At 37.2% G+C, this 19,897-nt stretch overlaps 1 pseudogene; it reads left to right on the top strand.

Moving 5' to 3' along the window:
* Window positions 1-19,624, top strand: part of LOC139705867 (cTAGE family member 2-like) — a 77,016-nt pseudogene extending 57,392 nt beyond the window's left edge.
* Window positions 19,625-19,897: the final 273 nt, after the last annotated feature.

Genomic DNA, 19,897 nt, shown 5'->3' with positions numbered 1-19,897 from the left:
TAAAGATAATTTGTGATAAACAAATTTCTGGAGCTCACCTTATCTTTACTGATGCCAGTTATTCTGGTGGCCTATTAATTCTTATTTATAATCTTACCAGGGATGAATACAAAACCTGAACTTACAAAGAGCTACCTGTGCCTCACCCCAATTATTAGAGTTACAGGCAACCACTTGGGTCATTGAAGCTAAGTCACAATATATATATCTTTACTGATAGTGTTTATTGTGCCTAACTTATAGCCAGGTTTCCCTGTTTCTTTATTAAAGGGAAAGCAAAATCAGCTTTGGGTATACTCCTTCTTTCTTCTCAAATAGTGCTCCAAAAATGTACTAACTCACTGTTCATCACTCATATCAGAGCTCTTATGTTGAACCCAGAATGCAAAGCAAAGCCCACTGATGCTAATTCTAAACCAAATTAAAACAAGCTTATATTGAGTTCACAAGAGAGCTGATCAGTGAGTAGGGCCAGAGGACAGTGCCTGATCTAAGAGCAGGGAAGTTTTTATAACATAAAAAGTTACAAAGATAGATGTCTAGGCAGCTTACAGCTGACAGGGTCCTGGGAAGCATAATGTAAAGGCAGATAGCAGGTTAATAATCCACATGTCTTAACATCTCAAGGTAGGGAGTAAACTCAGATTCCACCATCAGAATTAATGAGGAACAGCTGAGATTTTTAGGAAGGGTTGTTATCTGGTGAGGGAGAGCCAGGCATAAGTAAGTTCAAAGATTGGGCAGGAGTTCCAAGCAAGTTTAAAACACCAAAGTGTGATCAGGCCAAATAGAAATATTAGTATTTTACATTAAAACAGAAATGAACTTTTCATGACCTTGTGACAGATGGCTCCCAGTCTTAAGATGGAATTAGGCTGTATTCATCACATACTGTTTTATCTGGATTTATCTCAAGGTTTAATAATTTAACAGATCAAGCCATGTGAAGTGAATATGGCACTGATTGGGAATCTGCAAGAGTTACATGCTCAATTCCATCATTCAGTCCACTCCCTCAAACAGTTTTTTTTTTTTTTCTACACTCAGTATCCTACAAACTAAACAGATAGTGAAAACTTGTAAAAGTTATGCTTCTTTTTCTTTTGGGGGGGGGGGTGTCTTACAACCTCAAGGAGTCATTTCATGGGGTTTAAATGCATTGTCTTTATGGAAGATTGTTGTCATACACATACCCTTGCTTGGTAAATTAAACTATTTATATGTCACAATTGACACATCTTCTGGACTACTTACAGCTACTCCTATGGTTGGGGAAAAAAACTAATCATGTCATTCAACATATGCTCAAATGCATTGTGACAAAATGTGTTCCACATAATGTAACAACACTCAATGGTTCAGCTTATACTTTCAAAATGTTTGCTGTATTCTGTGCGCAATAGAACATTAAATATTTTCCAAGAATTCCTTTTAACTCCCAAGGACAAGCCATTTTTGAGACAGCCCATCAAAATTTTATGGCTCAAAACACAAAAATTAGAGATAGAATCCCTTGCTAACTGATGCAATTCCTCATATGTTAACCAATATGGCTTTATTTACCTTATGTTTTTTGAAATTTGATGATGTTAACCATAACCCAATACAGAAATATTAGGAGCCATTAACAAGTCCCTCAAGTTACCATAAGTGGTCTGGAAATATCCTCAAAAACAACAATGGCAACCACCAGCCCCTTTATTAACCCTAGTGAAAGCTTTTGCTTGTGTTTTTCCAGAATATGTAGACCAATATGAATCCCAGCAAGACTTGTGCAACATTTGATGGCTGATTCCCCAGATGCAGAAACTGACTCTCAAGATGAGAAAGCATCATCAATGACAATAAACCACAATATCCAAAAACCTGTGGTGATGTCAAAGTGTTGGTCAAACAATCTGAACAGATGGGATAAATTCACATCAAAATGTCTCCCAGCCTTCTATATTCTTAATTTAGTCTTTAACTACTTTAATCATCAATAGTACACAGACTATTTCTTTGTGGACCTTCATGGTGCATGCTCCTTTCCTTATAGGTGTAGAAAGGGATGGACCATTTCCTAAAATTTTTAGCAATAATTCTCAACTGTTTGCAGATATTGATCATCCAATAGGTTTCTCCAAAGTGCCCTGGAACTTCTCCATTCCCTTGCCAGACAGAGCTTTTTCTTGTTGTTGTTGTTTTGTTTGTTTGTTTAAATTGATTTAAAATAAAAGATGACAGCAGAATGCATAACAATTTTTATTGCACATATATACCACAATTTTTCATATCTCTGTTCTTATATAAAGTATGATGAAAACCAATTTGTGTCTCCATACATGTATTTTGGATAATGATATCTATCACATTCCATCATCCTTGCTAATTCCCTGTCTCCTCCCCTTCCCTCCCACTCCTCTGTCATATTTAGAATTCATTTGTTCCTCCCATGCTCCCCCTCCCTACCCCATTATGAGTCAGCCTTCTTATATCAGAGAAAACATTAACCATTTGGTGTTTTTGTGGATTGGCTATCTTCACTTAGCATTATCTTCTCCAATGCCATCCATATACCTGCCAATACCATGATTTTATTGACTTTTATTGCTGAGTAAAATTCCATTGTGTATATATGCCATGTTTTTTTTATCCATTCATCCACTGAAGGGCATCTAGGTTGGCTCCACACTTTAGCTATTGTGAATTGTGCTGCTATAAACATCGATGTGGCTGTGTCCCTGAAGTATGCTCTTTTTGAGTCCTTTGGGTATAGACCGAGGAGAGGGAGAGGTGGATTACATGGTGGTTTCATTCCCAACTTCTCAAGAAATCTCCATACTATTTGCCATATGGGCTGCACCAATTTGTAGTCCTACCAGGAAAGGATGAGTACCTTTTTTCCCCACATCCTCACCAACACTTATTGTTGTTTGTCTTCATAATACTTGCCATCTGACTAAAGTGAGATAATATCTTAGAGTAGATTTGATTTGCATTGCTCAAATTGCTAGAGATGATGAGCATTTTTTTTATATATTTGTTGATTGATTGTGTATCCTCTTCTTATATGTACCTGTTCTAGTTTTTAGTCCATGTGTTGATTGTTTTTTTTTTTTTTTTTTTTTTTTGGTGCTTAACATTTTGATTTCTTTATATGCCCAAGAGATTAGTGCTCTATCTGATGTGTGAGGGATAAAAATGTGTAGTCTTTCTGTTCACTTCACATTTTATTTCTTTTGCTGAGAAGAAAGTTTTTAGTTTGATTCCATCCCATTTATTGATTCTTGGTTTAAATTCTTGGGCTATAAGAAAGTTGTGTCCTAATCCCACATGAAGAAGATCAGAACCTACTTTTTCTCTTATTAGAAACAGAGTCTCTGGTTTAATTCCTGGGTCCTTGTTCAATATTGAGTTAAGTTTGGTGCATGGTTAGAGATAACTCTTTGTATTTATTTACTTTTTGCTCATAACAACATAACACAACAAATAAGCACTGCTTTTGAGATTCAAAAAAATCAATAAAAAATTACATGCTGCCATCTTGGTTCTCCTGCAACAAAATAAGCTTCAAGAAGAACAAATAAACACTGGCCTGGTGGTCCCAGGCTCACAGCAATCCCATTCCACCCTACCCTGGTGGGGCAGACACCCACCAGAGCCTAGCCTCAGGTGCAGGAAAACCCCTTCTGACCAGTAGAGTACTGTGGGAGCCAAATTTCAGCCCAGACCACCACAGTCACCTGACTGCCAAGAGAGGTCAAGCCCAGTGGCCCAGATTCACCTGTCATGTTTCTCATGATAAAAACACCAAGGGTAACTCCAGGGCAACCAGGCTGCATGAAATAACCACACAAGAGACAGAGATACCTTTTTTGGGGTGGGTCCTGTGATGCCTCCTCTGACCTTAAGTGTCTGCAGAGAGAAAGAGTAAGTGCATACTGAAACTTTTTGTTGAGGAGAAGCCATTCAAATGAGGCAAGGGATCTGGTTTCAGGGATTGAGTCTATTTTTCTGAAGCCTGCTGTCAGCAGGTTGGCTGACATCTAAGAAGGCCATACCCAAAACCAGAGCAAGAGAAATGGACACACAAAAGGCATTTCCATGGAACATTCTATCCCAAACAGAGCAAAGGGGTAGTATCACAAAAGAACAAGTGAGCATAGCTCAAGCCATGGGGTGACATGCCTACCTCTGAAAATGCATCCTCAACCTCCAGGACTGGGGCAATGTCCAGGTCACTTCATAATGTAGTGATGGTGAGAGCCTCTCTGCTCCAGGGAGGAGAATGTGAAACATTCAGACTTGCTGCCCACATTTACCCACGCCAACTTATGCAGGACCCAGGTTCAGTATACAGAAACATTCATTGAGGGACACCAGTCGAGTCTGGAAGCCCAACATCGAGTCAAGGTACAGATAATCTGCACAGATACAACAAGAACAAAGGTAAAAAATGTAATATCTCAGATCCACACTGCAATAAAGGAAGACACAAACACAACTTGAAAAATTAATGGAGGAAAGTGCCCCAAACAAACAAGGACACTATAATAACAGAACCCATGGAAAGTGAAGTTGATGAAATGTCAGAGAAGGAGTTCAAAATGTTATAATTAAAATGATCTGTGAATTTGTAAATTACATAAAGGAGCAAATACAGGCAGAAATTGATCACTTCAACAATAAGAGAGAAAATACAGGTAGCACAAAATTACTTTAAGAGAGAGACAGAGACTCTAGAAAAAAAAAGTCAGAAATCCTTGAAATGAAGGATACAATAAATCAAATAAAAATTTCAACAGAGAGCATAACCAATAGACTATATCACTTAGAAGAAAGAATGTCAGATAATGAAGACAAAGTATACGATCTAGAGAATAAATTTGATCACACAGTGAAGATAGTTAGACATCATGAACAGAACATCCAAGAATAATGGGACAGCATCAAAAGATCAAATTTAAGAGTTATTGGTATAGAGAAAGGCACAGAGTTTCAAATCAAAGAAATGCACAATCTCTTCAATGAGATAATGTCGGATAATTTTTCAAGCATGAAGAATGAATTGGAAAACCAAATACAAGAGGCTTCCAGGACACCAAATATACAAAATTACAACCGATCTACACCAAGGCACATTATAATAAAAATGCCCAGCATACTGAATAAAAATATAATTTTTAAAGTCACAAAAGAGAGAAATCAGATCACATATAGGGGGAGACCAATTCATATCTCAGCAGATTTTTCAACCCAAGCCCTCAAAACCAGGAGACTGTGAATCAACATATACCAAGCTCTGAAAGAAAATGAATGCCAATGAAGAATCTTATATCCAGCAAAACTAAGCTTTATATTTGATGATGAAATAAAAACCTTCCATGATAAACAAAAGTTAAAATAATTTACAGTTAGAAAGCCTGAAATACGGAACATCCTCAGCAAAATATTCCAAGATAAGGAAATAAAAACAATGATGAAAATCAGAGGATAAACCAAGTCACATTAAATATCATAAATTTAAAAAAATGGCTGGGAACACAAATCATGTTTCAATAATAATCCTGAATGTTAATGGCCTAAACTCACCAATCAAAAGACATAGACTAGCAGATTAGATTAAGAAAAAAAAAAGACTAACAATCTGCTGCCTCCAAGATACTCATCCCATAGAAAAAGATATCCACAGACTGAAGGTGAAGAGTGGGGGGAAATTGTACCACTGACATGGAATGTGGAATCAAGCAGAAGTTTCCATCTTTATATCTAATAAAGTAGACTTCAAACTAAAGTCAATCAAAAAGGATAAAGAAGGACACTACCTTCTACTCAAGGGAACCATACACCAACAAGACTTAACAATTTTAAATATATATATATATATATATATATATATATATATATATATATATATATATATATATATATCCAAAACAATGAAGCATCTACATCCATCAAACAAACTCTTCTCAAGTTCAAGAGTCAAATAGACCACAACACAATAATTTTGGGTGACTTTGACACACCTCTTTCCTCACTAGACAGACCTTCCAAACAGAAGCTGAGCAAAGAAATGATAGAACTTAATAATATAATAAATAATTTGACTTAACTGACACATAGAATAATTTATCCTTCAATGAAAGAATATACTTTCTTCTCAGCAGCACATGTATCCTTCTCTAAAATAGACCATATACTATGCCACAAAAAAACCCTTAGCAAATATAAAAAGTAGAGATACTACCCTGCATTATATCAAATCATAATGGAATGAAATTAGAAATCAATGATAAAATAAAAAAATCCATTCCAACACCTGGAGACAAAATAATATTCTAATGAATAGACAATGGGTTGCCAGAGACATCAAAGAGAAAATTTAAAAAAAAAATTTAGAGGTAAATGAGAACACAGACACAATATATCTAAATTTCTGGGGCACTATGGAAGCAATTCTAAGAGGAAAGCTCATTGCATGGAGTTTATTCCTTAAAAGAAAAAAAAGTCAAAAATTAAATGAGTTAACATTACATCTCAAAGCCCTAGAAAAACAAGAGCAAAACAACACCAGAAGCAGCAGAAGGCAGAAAATAATTAAAATCAAAGCAGAAATCAATAAAATTGAAACAAAAGAAATAATTGAAAAAATTGACAAAACAAAAAGTTGGTTCTTTGAAAAAACTAAATAAAATTGGCAGACCCTTAGTCATGCTAATGAAGAGAAGAAGATAGAATACCCAAATCACTAACATATGTGATGAAAATAGAAATATCACAACAGACACTATGGAAATACAGAAGATAATTAGAAACTATTTTAAAAACTTGTACTCCAATAAAATAGAAAATATTGAAGGCATCAAAAAATTTCTAGAGTCATATAGCTTGCCCAAACTGAATCAGGATGATATAAACAATTTAAACAGATCAGTTTTGAGTGAAAAAAATAACAGATGTCATCAAAAGTCTACCAACAAGAAAAGCCCAGGACTGAATGGATACACAGCCAAGTTCTAAAAGACCTTTAAAGAAGAACTAGTACCAATACTCTTCAATTTATTTCAGGAAATAGAAAATAAAAGGCAGAACTTTCAAACTCATTTTATGAGGCCAATACCATCCTTATTTCAAAACTAGGCCAAGATGCATTAAAAAAAAAGAAAAAAACTCCAGGCCAGTATCTCTAATGAACATAGATGCAAAAATTCTCAATAAAATTCTGGCAAATCAAATAAAAAACATATCAAAAAGATTGTACACCATGATCAAGTGGGATTTATCCCAGATATGCAATGTTGGTTCAACATATACAAATCAATAAATGTAATTCATTACATCAATAGGCTTAAAGATAAAAATCATATGAACATCTCAATAGATGCAGAAAGGGCATTTGACAAAATACAGTACCCCTTTTACATTCAAAACACTAGAACAACTGGGGGTAACAGAAATATATCTCAAAATCATAAAGACTATCTATGCTAAGCCTCAGGCTAATATCATTCTAAATGGAAAAAAAACATTGAAGGCATTCCCTCTAAAAACTGGAACAAGACAGGGGTGCCCTTTTTCAGCACTTCTATTTAACACAGTTCTTAAAACACTGGTCAGAGCAATCAGACAAATGAAAGAAATTGAAGGAATACACATAGGAAAAAAAGAAATTCAATTAGCACTATTTGCTGATGATATGATTCTATACTTAGAAGACCCTAAATGTTGCACCAGAAAATTTCTAGAACTAGCAAATAAATTCAGCAAAGTAGCATATATATATATATATATATATATATATATATATATATATATATATCTCAACACCCCTATATCAAAGGCATTTCTCTATGCCAGTGATAAATCCTCAGAAATCTGAAATGAGAAAAACTACCCCATTTACAATAGGCTCATAAAACATAAAATACTTGAGAATAAACTTAAAAGAAGGTGAGAGATCTATGTAATGAAAATTACAGAAACCTAAAGAAGGAAGTCAAAGAAGACCTTAGAAAATTGAAAGTTCTATCTTGCTCTTGGATGGGCAGAATTAATATTATCAAAATGACCATACTTCCAAAAGCAATATACATATTTAATGCAATTCCAGTCAAAATTCCAATGGTATTCCTCATAGAAATATAAAAAGCAATCATTAAATACATCTAGAAAAATAAGAGACCCAAAATAACTAAATCAATCCTTAGCAGAAAAAGTGAAGCAGGTGGCATCACTATACCAGACCTTCAACTATACTACAGAGCAATAGTAACAAAAACAACACGGTATTGGCACCAAAACAGACTGGTAGACCAATGGTACAGAATAGAGGACACAGAGTCTAACCCACAAAATTACAATTATCTTATATTAGACAAAGGTGCCAAAAAGATGCATTGGATTAAAGATAGCCTTTTTAACAAATGATGCTGGGAAAACTGGAAATCCATATGCAACAAAATAAAATTAAACCCCTATCTCTCTCCATGCACAGAAATCAACTCATAATTGATCAAGAACTTAGGAATAAAACCAGAGATCCTGCAACTAATAGAAGAAAAAGTAGGCCCTAATCTTCATATGTAGAATTAGGCCTCAACTTCCTTAATAAGACTCCTGTGGCACAAGAATTAAAATCAAGAATCAATAGATGGAATGAACTCAAATTTAAAAAATTCTTCTCAACAAAAGAAACAATCTGTGAGGTGAATAGGGAGTCCACATCTTGGGAGCAAGTCTTTACCCCTCTCATATCAGATATAGCACTCTCCTCTAGGGTAAATAAAGAACTCAAAAAGCTAAACACCAAAAAAATCAAATAACACAATCAATAAATGGGTGAAGGACCTAGATAGACACTTCTCAGAAGATTATGTACAATCAATCAATCAATACATAAAAAAGTGTCACTAGCAATTAGAGAAATGCAAATCAAAACCACTCTAATATTTCATCTCACCCCAGTAAGAATGGCAGCTATTATAAAGACAAACAACACTAAGTGTTGGCATGAATGTGGGGGAAAAGGTAAACTTATTTACTGCTAGTGGGACTTAAAATTGGTGTATCCAATCTGGAAGTTAGTATAGAAAGCAGTATGGAGATTTCTTGAAAAATTGGGAAGGGATCTACCATTTGACCCAGCTATATTCTCCTGGATATATACCCAAAGGACAGCATACTACAGGGACACAGCCGCATCAATGTTTATAGCAGCACAATTCACAATAGCTAAATTGTGGAACCAACTTAGATGCCCTTCAATAGATGAATGGATTAAAAAATGGCATATATACACAATGAAATTTTACTCAGCAATAAAGGAGAATAAAATCAGCATTTGCAGGTAAATGGATGGAGTGAAAGAAGATAATGCTAAGTGAAGTTAGTCAATCCAAAATAACCAAATGCCGAAGGTTTTCTTTGATATAAGGAGGCTGACTCATAGTGGGGTAGGGAGAGGGAGCATTAGAGGAATAGTTGGACTCTAGATAGGGCAGAGGTTTTGGAGGATAATGGAGGGGCCATGGGACTATAAATGATGGTGGAATGTGATGATCATTAATATCCAAAGCACATGTATGAAAACAAAAATTGGTGTGAATATACTTTGTATACAACCAGAGATATGAAAAATTGTGCTATATATGTGTAGTAAGAATTATAATGCTTTCTGCTGTCATATATAAATAAAAAAAATCAAAGCTCTACATCAAACTTAAAGACTGCTTTGTGATGTGTATTTTATGCACATTTATTGGACTCAATTTTCCTGAAATGATTCTCTATAAAATTATACTATTGTGTCAAATTATATTCATGGAACTTGAGACAATCAATTCCAACAAAATCTCTTCAATCTGACTGCCCAAATTGTAAAAACTAATTCTATTCAAATTAAGATGCCTATGGTTTCCACTTTCTTTTAAGGGTGGGCTACACAATTGCTTGACCAATGACAAAACTTAGCTTCATGGTTTAATCCCTACAGTCTGTTAACATATGGCATATTAGGTATACTTCTCTTGTTAACCTTGTTTGCTATCAAAAGTCTTATTAACTGTATGCCTGAAGCTGAACAAAAAATTGTCTTAACAACTCAGGTTGTTCAAGACTTAGAGTTGGGAACTGTTTCAGGCCCTGATCTTGGACCTACCTGGGGGTCTTGCTCATTGTTCAGCAGGGAAATCCTAACATAGAATGATATGTTTGGGAACAAAATGCTGTCACAATATTGGCAAGTCCAATTTCGTTGCCTCTTTGACAACGAGTATTTCCTCTGTAGGTGCAAGTTCAGCCTACATGTCAATTTCTAGACTCTTGGTGTCTGGATTCACATAAGATGATATGTTATGTATCATCTCTGGTCTATCATGACTGTTATATGTAAATTGGCACATATCCACTATAAAAGCTATTTTTTGCTGTACAATAAAGCAGATGTTGTTCTCTGAAACCATCTTTGAAGTGGTTTCTCCATGCCCTCAAGCTTCCACAGTCGATGCTGGACAATGGCAGGTCCCTCAGAATTTTTTTTGTTGAATTTTTTGTTATTTTTTATTTTTGTTTTTACTATGTCAGACTCTCTGTATAGGTCTGTTTTCAAAGACTGCCTAATCTTTAGGGAGACTACCAAGAGTTTAGCAAGATAGCTTCAAGTAGAAGTAGCTCTTTCTATTTTGATGACAGACCAAGAAGCAAGTTTTATCCTAGCCATGTACTAGTATGTGATTTTGAAAATAATGTTTAACTCTCTTTGTTATGTGTGGCCTCATCCAACAAGGAGGTCCACAGAACAGGGTAGAGGAGAGTGTGGCTTCAGAGTCACTAATCAAGATATCCAGAGACCAAACAGAAAACAGGTCTCATTTTATTGCACAGTTACCATGTATTTATACTCAGGCAGTAGCAAAGCAGATTACAGACAGCCACCAATGCAATGTCTGCTAACTTTCCTTGCAGCAACCAATCAATAAGTGGGCCATGGAGCAAGCACGCGAACTGCAACGTATGGCCTGGGGCTGTGCCTCTCAAAAGCCAAGCCTAGCACGAGGGGAGTGGCCTGTCGCTCACATGCCTAGCACAAGGGGAGTGGCCTGCCACTCAGACGCTGTTAACACATGTATGCAGTAATCCATGCACTTTTTCCCACATCTTCCCACTCTTACTCTGCTGCAAAGATTTCAGCCAGCATTGCTGTTTTTCGTTGTGTTGTCTTCATATGGTTACATAATCATCTCACAACAAGAGAAAATATTATCACTATTATGAACAGTAGCGCCAAGGTAATAGCATTATAAGGATTAGTTAATTCGGCTATCCGGTTTTTCCAATGTTCAGTCAATTCATGGAAGCAAAAAAAGGTTTTCAAGATAGACACCTTTGTCCATTGATTTTGACAATTGTCTTGGTAAGGTTATGCATAGTCATAAAATAGTTAGCATCCCAAACACCGTTAATATACTACGAAAAATTGGAGAAGTGTAAGGTTACATTTTCAGATACAGCATATTGGGTGACACAAATACTCTAAAATTTAGAGTCACAAGTGAGCCTTTGCAACATAAACAGAATATCTAGTTTTTCCTGGTAGATGTCTAGTTCTTGCTGAATGACTAAGATAGCGGCTGAGACAATATATTTAGTCATTTTGAATGGCATAGGCTTCTGCCATGGTAGTAGACAAATTGTTTATAGTCTGAGCAGTCTAGATGCTCTGAGTTTGTGAAGCAGCAGCAGTGGTTGTGGCAGCAATGGTGGCAACCAGGGCAATAATCCCAGTGATGATAAGTCTAATTGCCTACCTTGTCCAGTGTAGTATATCATTTAGAAGATTCTTCATCTCCATGTCCCATGGACTCCTCCACTCTCCAGACAGGTTCACTGGAAGCCAGACTGCTGGGGACACTCTGAGAATAAATAGACATTTAGCTTTCATAGCATGGGTTAGACAATTTGTTAGCCAGCAGGATATATTTACTGCATAAGGGATCTCTGTCTTAGTGATATTTATGCCATCAGTATCATTGATTATTAGCCTGGCAAAGAGTGGTGTAACACAAGCTTGTGCATAGTGGGTACAAGCATAATTTGGCACAAAGACAAATCCATGTATATATAATATATAGTATATTAAGGGTGCTTGGGATGCTAATTATTTTATGACTATGCATAACCTTACCAAGGCAATTGTCAAAATCCATGGTCAGGGTATGGACTCAATATAGACCCATTTATCCAGCTGGCTGCTGTCCATTTGATGGGTCTAGCAGCTAGCAATATTGGTGTGATATCCATCATGCCATACTGATTTCCTGCATACCTGTAGGTAATGGCTTGTTCTGCATAGCAGTTACTGAAGTAGCCCATATGGTTTTTGGGCATATTAGTTTCATTCCAGGGGGCTGCACCTGCCCAGGCACATAGATGTTGTTCTTCCCCAGAGAAGGTATGGCAGTAACACATTGATTCTATGGGATGTTATCATTATCAGAGGGGAACGTTCCAAAAAGCATTGTTGGGTACGTTGGTAGCAAGGGTTTTTTGCATTTCCCATGGGGCAGTCTCTGGTTATAGGTAGAATTAACTATAACTGTAAGGTCAGTGAGAGATAATCCAGCATATGACTTATTATAGTTATCTACAAGAATTTCATTTGCAAGAGCAAAACAGAGAGGACTGCCTGGATTGTTGTAGGAACAGATGAAGCAAGGCCCTGAAGATACCAGGAAGCAGTTTTATTTGGCTGTAGCCAGGTTCAGAGGGCACAGCTTTTCTGTAATCAATCAATTCCCTGAACCCTGAGTTCAGTTAGTTTCAAAGTTTTATACCCAGCATGTAAGGGGAGAGGCTTAGAAGTTCGCAGTCTACAGAACTTCAGATAAAAGCAGCTTTTTCTCTCAGTGTTTTGGGCAAGTTAACCCTTCAAGGACAACACCTGAAAAATGGAGAGATTCTTCTTCTCCCCTTTCTTTCCTCCCCCTGCCAGCTGTTACTATAGAGCCCAATTAGTAATTTATCTTATTCTAAAAATGTAGACATCTCTGTGAAGCCCAGCTCAAGGCCAGAGGCTTTGTTTGCACATTTCTACAAACTACTATATTGGATATGTTTGTGAAAAACTAGTAAGCGGGTGTCCAGCACTTGAAGTGCTGGTATCTTCTTGGCCAGGGGCCAAGTAAACAGGTGACACAAAAATAGAGAGTTTATCTACATTGAACTCTTTTGCTGGAAGTCCTAAAATCAGCCATGGTAAAGATTCTGGAGAAGATCAGTTAAGGCTTTTCTGTGGAGAAAGGGGGTGCAACTTCATAATCAAGGTCATAAAACTTTTGCTTGTGGGGATGCACCAACTTGTTGGCAATGTGCCTTCTTTTTTTGGCCTTTATATTGAAAAGATATATGGAAATGCCCCTGGGGGCTTGGTAGGAGCTATTGCCACCTCTGAATAATGGATGACCAATATTCCCAGTGACTTGCATCTTCTTTCAACTGATGGATTCCTAAATTTTGCTTCTTGGGCCTGACCCCTGCCCTCAGTCTGACACTTCAGAAAGGCCCAGTGCTGACTATGCATGAGGCACCCTGGAACATGCAAATATTAGACTTAGCTCTTGTACTCAGGGAACTTGTAAGTCCTTAAAAGGAAAGTCTGTAAAATGGTATCCTTCTGTTAAATGGAGCAGGTAATGGTGATCTTGGAATTGGAGTGCTCAAACCTAGTAGACACTAAGCCTTCTTCTTACCAACTGATCAACAAAGGATGGCAAGTGCAACCTGTGATGTTGGGAAGAAGGGTGTACCTGAGCTTTGCTCATCCTTCACTCACATTCATTTCTTCTTAGTGTTCTTTGTGTGGTGCAACTTCATCTTTCCTTAGGTGTAGGCCCTCTTGTCAAGTCTGTCTTTGAGTTTCATAATTTCCTCTCTTTCTTTAGAGTCAAGAGGTTGTTCTGGCCTTACCTGTAGCATCTGTGCTAATTGCAGGTTCCCTCACCTGGATCAGCTCATGTCTCCTCTTGCCTACAGATTACATTAAGGTGGAATTAATGGACCCATGAGATCCCAACCACAGCTCATTTCCTGTAGATTTTCCACCTCCTCTACTGCTCAAGCTTCCAGAAATGCCAAGTAAGAGTTCCCCAAAACTGAAGAGTGGAAGCAATGTAAGCATCCATTGATGGAGGAATGGATAAACATGTTGTCCATCCACACAATGGAATATAATTCATCCTATATTATGTTAAGTGTAGTCACACAATCACAAAAGGACACTTACTATGTAATTCTGCTTAGATGATATATATGGAGACATCAAACCCACAGAAACAGAAAGCAGGGGACTGGATGATGGGCAATGGGGTGGCAATATTTCATGGGTGCAGAGTTTCTGTTATGAAGATGAAGTCTAGCAATAGATGATGGTGATAGTGAATGTACTGAGCACTTCTGAATTCTATTTGCACTTAAAAATGGTTAAGGTGGGCTGGGATTATGGCTTAGTAATGCTGCCAATGTTTATAGCAGCTCAATTTACAATGACTAAGCTGTGGAAGCATCATAGATGCCCTTCAATAGATGAAATGATAATGAAACTGTGGTATGTATACACAATGGAATATTACTCAGCTTTAAAAGAGAATAAAATTATGGCATTTGTAGGTAAATGGATGGAGCTGGAGAATATTATGCTAACTGAAGTAAGCCAATTCCAAACAACAACAAAAACCAAAGGCTGAGTGTTCTCTCTGATAACTGAATGCTGATCCATAATGGGTGGGGGGGATGGAGGAACTATGATGGGGAAAAGGGGAGGGAGGGATGAAAGGGAGCACGTGGAGAGTAAAGATGGTGGAATAAGATGGACATCATTAACCTAGGTACATATATGAATGCACATATAGTGCGTTGTTACATCGGGTACAACCAGAGAAATAAAAAGTTGTGCTGAAATTGTATAGAAGGAACCAATATGCTTTCTTCTTTCTAGCCCAAGACTACAGGCTCCTGGGTCTATCTCTAGCCATAATTGACAGCTGATTTAAAGGAACTCCTGACTGCATCCCTCACAACCCCACTGTTAAGATGGTCTAGAAGAAAACATACAGGTGATTCCTATCACTACAGCCTCTAAGAACAGAGGTGTCTCTTTGCAGAATGCAGAATGGCTTCACCCATCCTACAGAACTAGCCTCTAAAGCCTCCTGGGTCATCAGGGCCTTGGGCAATGGGCTGTGTGAGAGAAAGCTGATTCTGATACCAGTTGGCAAAGGAGGTGAGAAAAGTGAGTGGCAGTCACCTAGATAGCCTTCATCCTCCATCAAATAGTAAGTACTACCTCAGCGAGGGAGATCCTGGGAACAAGGGAGAAATGCCTTTCTGGCAACAATTGCTAACACTCAACCCCAAAAGTAATAGCCCAAATATGGTCTACTGGGTAGCCCTAAAGGGACTGCCTTATGTAGGTTCAAGGTCAAGATAGCCTGCTAGAAAGGCTGAATCTCCTGCCTGGAGAAACTCCTTCCCAATTTCAGGTACTGCAATGTGCTGAAATTGTATAGAATTTCAGTGAACTGGAGGCCATAGAGGTGGAAGGAAGTGAAATCCTCCAAAACCCGGGTATTGAGGTGCTTCAGAAAACAACCAAGGAATGTGGAGTGAGGCGAGGGCCAGGATCAGTTCTCAAAGATCCAGATTTGGAGGCTATTCAACCTCTCTGCATGTTAGATACTGGAGGTACTGACAGAAAGTTGATTAGAATAGCCAAATAAGAAGGGAATCACCCAAGAATTCAAGTTTTCTCCCCCTACAGACTTTTCTCCCAACTAGGAAATGGCCTACAAACTGTTCAGCTGACAGGCAGGAACTTAGGAACACTTGTGATTGCAGGCAGAGAGTTGCTCATGGCTAACTTCACTTGAAGTTGTTTCTTTGTTTCAGAATCTGCTCTTTAGAAAAGGCCTTAAACCAGTCAAAGATACACAGCTGCTCTTCTAAGTGACCTAGAGTAAACTTTGCTCACTATAACTCATTATAATGCTAAACTCTCTGCCCTAAATTAAGTGCATATGCATTTATTTGGTTTGCTTTGGTTTGGTACTGGGAATAGACACCAGGGATGCTTTACCACTGAGCTACATTTTATGGTAGAGATATCTCAGAAGAAAAGAAAAAGAACATGATGTATCATTGTGAGCCCTCCAGAAATCAATCTTGAACATTCTTGCTACTTTGTAGTATAGAAATAGAATGTCCAATCAGGAATGTCTATTACCTCATATGAAGACAAAGACTAGTATGTAAAAGGAAACTAACTAGAATATATAAGAGATCACTTTCTACACTAAATGTTCAGCCTTCAGATAAGAATCCACTGAGGCTAGATGCACACAAGTAAACACTGCTTCCTGTTGAATACCCTGGTGTCTCCTGTCTGTGTGAGAATCCCACACAACATTTTATTTTGTTTTGTTTGAGGCAGGATCTTACTTATCTTATCCTTCTCTTTGATATATATTTATAATGACCAGCTTTCTTAGAAGTGTTTATATCCTGTGAGAAGTGAAAAGAACATCTGAAAAAAGATTTCAAAGACTCTTAAATAAATAGTTGTCTACAAAACTGACATGAAAACCAACTCAATTTATTTTTAGAAACATTACATATCATATACTATTTTAAAACAACTTATCAAAACTGATTTATTCCCATGTTTGCAACTCTTCTCAAATTATTTTTCAAATGTCTAACACAAGAGATTTTCTATGGAATAATTCAGATGACTTCTGTAGAAATTGTCAACAAGGCTGAAGATGTAGCTCAGTCGTAGAGAGCTTGTCCAGCATGTACATGGCCCTGAAGTTTAACCCCCAATACTTAAAGAAAAGGAAAGGGAAAAAGAAGGAAGGATAAAGAGAGGGGACAGGAGGGGAGGGAAAGGAATGAGTAATTAAAACAAAAGGGCAAGTGGTATAAATATAGATATATGGTGTACTAACTCTTTAAAAAATTTACAGAGCTATAGAATTTTAGTTACATCAAACTGGGTGATATTATGACTATATAGAATGGCACATAATAAGTTCTGCCTTAGCCTGGCCTAAACCAAATCAATGGGTGGGTGACCTGGAGAGGACTTCTCTCTTGCTTGATTTGGACTGTCTTGAACCTTCACAGGATCAGAATTTATAGCATAGTGGAGGGATCAAGACTTCCCTGACAGGCAGTGTAAGTGTGCTAGGCCCCTGAGATCCCATGATCAGGGATGCCCATGCGCATGCCCACAGCCCCTCCCCACCACTCACTGGTACAAAATGGTCTGCTCCATTGCCTGGTGCAGGTTTTCTCCTGACCAAAGGCCTGAGTGTTCACAGCCTATTTTGGTGTGGCTGGAGATTGTATGGTTGTGGAGGGAATAGCCAAAGTAGCCTTAGCACGATGGAGAGGCAACAGCTATCTCTCAGCCATACTTGGGGGTGGTCCTGGAAGAAGTAAGTAGGGTTGTGGTCTACCTTGACTGAAGACATGGAAACACACCCTAGTCCTTATGGCTGTCCATGGGAGTTGGTGATATGTACAGCTATTGGATTTTTTGTTGTTCTCTTGTTTTTGTGGAGAAGTTATCAGTCTGTGAGAAGCAGGCATTACATGAGAAGATAAAAAAACTTGCTCTAAAACTTTTTGGACTAATTCAAGAAAAATGTCAATTACTTGAAAATGTTAGCTTTGTTCAAAAAGTGTATGAAGGCTTAGAGTCACCTTTAAATGATGTCATTTTGGTGAAGGAGTCAGTAAAAACAGAAAACTTGGAGGCAATATATGAAATCTAGGAGAGGTCCATATCTAAACTTGAAGATGAAATACTCTTTCTAGAAAATGAGCTAAAAGAAGAGAAAACTAAATATTCTCAACAGGATAAATTGATGGTGGATATATCAAAGAGGATTAAGTGCCTAGAAGATGAATCAAAATCCCTTAAATCACAAATACCTGAAGCTAAAACAACCTTGAGAATATTCCAAATGAATAAAGAAAGAATTACAGTAGCAATAAAAGAGACTTTGAATGACTTCAGGAAAGTCATAAACAGCTTTTACAAGAAGTTGAAGTATGGAAAGAAACAGTGAATGGCCTTACTAAACAGAAAATTATATTTGAACACTCTAAAGTACATACAGAAAAAATTCTAGGAGACAAATAAAATCACATTAATTCTCTGACTGAACACTTACTGCAGATAAAAGATTTGGCTCCCATGCTTGAAAAAGTCCTAACAGATGATGGTTACTTGGAATTGGAATTGAAGAGTTAATCAGAAATTAGTGCTCACTTAGAAGATCAGCCAAAAGGGTCTTGGAAGACACTGGTTTACGATGCGAAATTAAAGGCCTCTTTTAAAACCTTAGAAAGAGAAAGAAATCAAATTTTTACTTTATTATCTGAAGTAATTGAAACAAAGGAAGACCTAATAGAACATATTAAAAATCTTAAGACAGAACAAGCATCTTTGCAAACAGAAAATACACAGTTTGAAAGTGAGAATCACAATCTTCAGCAGAAACTTAAAGTCATGATGGAATTATATCAAGACAATGTAATGAAACTCCAAAGAAAATAGGAGAGAAAAATTACCAGGTAGAGCAATAAGAGAAACTTTTCAAAGAGGAAGAAAAGATCACCCATACAACTAAACTGCTGGAGACCAATAGAAAGCGATCAAAAGATCTTGAAGAAGAATTGGAGAGAACCATTTGTTTTTATCAGGGGCACATTATTTACTATGAGAAAAAAGCTCATGGTAATGAGTTGGCAGCTAGGAGTGCTGAAAGATACCTCAATAATTTAAGGAAAAAATGCTCACAATATACAAAAAGTAACTGAAATAGAGTTATAATTTAAGCTTGTAGAAAAAGATCCTTCTGTGCTTGATGCTTGAAATACAGCCTTTGGCAAAAAGAATTCTCCAAATGGTCCCTTACCATTGGGTCAACCTTCATGTGAAATAAGACCTTCTCATTTGGAAAAGAAGGCTACACTCATACCCTCAACTTTGGTGCCAGTAGGAGGAGAAAGAGGCTCAAGGGGCCCAGAGAATCCTCTGGACCATCCAACTCGCAATGAAAGAAGAGAATCAAACTGTGATAAGTCAACTTATCCTCAGAGAGCACCTTCTGACATACGGCCCCTGGAACATCCATGGGAACAGGCCCATAGGATAATGATCCCTTCACCAGGCCAACCATATTCTGATCCACATCTTCCTCTACAAAGGCAAGATGGATGTTATTCTAAATATGGTAGACCATCTGGATCAGCAGAACTCAGAAGTTCCACTATGCTGCCTTTGGATAAAATGGATGGGCCTACATATTCAGAAATGGAATCTAGTAGAAATGATACCAAAGTTGATCTAGGTGATTCCAATGTATATGATTCATCTCTCCCTGCTGAAAACCAAGTAACTGGCTCTGGCTTTTCTTTCTCATCTTACCCTCCAATCAGAGGTTCATTGTTTTCTGTGGATCCAAGGAGTCGGTTTATGAGAAGAGGACCTTTTCTTCCTCCACCTCCTCTAGGAAACACTCATGGAGCATCACAAAAATATATACAGTACATACTTATATGTACTTTACCTAAATAATTGGGCTGTTATTATAAAAATTAAAATTTCCATGACTAACAAGAATCCTCTTCTTGATATTTGAGCTGTTATAATTAAAGAAATAGTCTTTTTTATATGACTGATGTGGAGAAATATAGTACAAGGGAATGAAACTAATATATATATATGATTAAGTGTTTTATTTATAAACTTTTTTTAGTTGTTGATAGACCTTTACTTTATTCACTTATTTATATGTAGTACAGAGAATCAAACCCAGTGCCTCACACATGCTAGGTAGGAGTTCTGCCA

The sequence above is a fragment of the Marmota flaviventris genome, chromosome 5 (genome assembly GCF_047511675.1).
Source record: "Marmota flaviventris isolate mMarFla1 chromosome 5, mMarFla1.hap1, whole genome shotgun sequence".
Lineage (NCBI taxonomy): Eukaryota > Metazoa > Chordata > Mammalia > Rodentia > Sciuridae > Marmota > Marmota flaviventris.
Note: the sequence above shows the minus strand (reverse complement) of the source record. Positions and strands in the feature narration are given on the sequence as shown.